The 1,385-nt window shown below is 46.0% G+C and overlaps 1 non-coding gene across 1 annotated transcript; it reads left to right on the top strand.

The window, feature by feature from the left end:
* The first annotated feature begins 730 nt into the window (after positions 1-730).
* On the top strand, positions 731-812 carry trnas-uga. Its single transcript has one exon. It is a non-coding gene; the product is annotated as a tRNA-Ser (tRNA).
* Positions 813-1,385: the final 573 nt, after the last annotated feature.

The raw sequence follows: 1,385 nt of genomic DNA, 5'->3' as shown, positions 1-1,385 counted from the left end.
ACAGCTTATAAACTGAACATTCGTTGACTGGTGTGTCCTTCCCCATGACGTGCTTGTCGCTTCTCCCCTGATTCGTAATTTTGAAATCTCTGGAGCAATGGAAAACGAATTATTCACAATCACGCACATGGAATAATTGATGAGGCAACGGATGAAATACCTTGGAGTCAGTACATCTGCTTGCGGGACTCTGATACTAATGGAAGAGAGATTAGAAAATGTTGGAATAGCAGAAAATAAGGACTATTTTACAAATCCGATGTGAGCTCCCGTAATGACAGAGAATAACTGTGGAAGGTCAAAACGTGGGGTGTAACCTCGTGGTGATGTGTACAGAAGTTAGTGTCGTCCCAGTATCCCAATGTTCTCCTTGCTAACCGTGCTCAAAACAGGATACGATATCAGGCATTTATTCAATTGTCATTGGAACGCCACAGCATCGTCTGCTGTTTTATCTGTGTAAAAACAACAAGGGAGACAGCATTTCAAACTTAGACTTCATGCTAAGCAGCTTATATACGGTCTGAAGAAGGGTCTCGATGCGAAACGTCACCTGTTCCTTCGCTCCGTAGATGCTGCCTCACCCGCTGAGTTTCTCCAGCATTTTTATCTACCTTCGATTTTGCCAGCATCGTTTTCCAGTTCTTTCTTAAAGCTTATACACCGATTACGGTTTCTCAGCGCCCTTTTCTGAATCCTAGTGCAACAAAGGAGCTCATAGTTAGTGAGAGCTGCGATGGCCGAGTGGTTAAGGCGTTGGACTTGAAATCCAATGGGGATTCCCCACGCAGGTTCGAACCCTGCTCGCAGCGTCATTATTTTGAGGCGCCTGGTGCTGTACAGTTGTTTTCCCCCTTCAGGAATCATGAAGCCTCATCCATTCCTCTCCACATTCCTCTGTTCATGCTGCTTGGTTTTGGTGAACTATGGATGGGCCAGTAGCGTACCTTCGCTGTTAAGATGATCGGAGCTGAGATAACGTTGTTGGCGGATTTATGTGGCGCACATTCCTTTCGTGAGCGAAATAAAGCGCAAGACTTTCCCTAGAAGGGGAACAGATTTTTGCTCATTGAATTGGTGTCCGTGGTCTTATTCTAAAATCGATGACTATATAAGACGGGAAGGAAAATAAAACGCTATATCGGCCGCTGAACACACGTTCAGATGTGTTACTGTTACTGTTACTGAACTGCTTTTTAGCCTGGTCGTCTGCAGTTCTGACTGAGTCCAGCCCCATTCAGGAGGTTCCCTCTGATTCTGCCCCCTGGGTGGGTGGAAGGAATGTGCGAATTCATGTGGGTACTGCCATTATATTTTGTCGCCAAGGTCTTATCGAAAGCCCACCGTGGCTGGGCGGAAAGGATGCCAATTACACGGTTGGGGAT

This window comes from Amblyraja radiata, chromosome 2, assembly GCF_010909765.2.
Source record: "Amblyraja radiata isolate CabotCenter1 chromosome 2, sAmbRad1.1.pri, whole genome shotgun sequence".
In the NCBI taxonomy this organism is placed as follows: domain Eukaryota; kingdom Metazoa; phylum Chordata; class Chondrichthyes; order Rajiformes; family Rajidae; genus Amblyraja; species Amblyraja radiata.
This window is presented reverse-complemented; position numbering and strand designations above follow the sequence as displayed.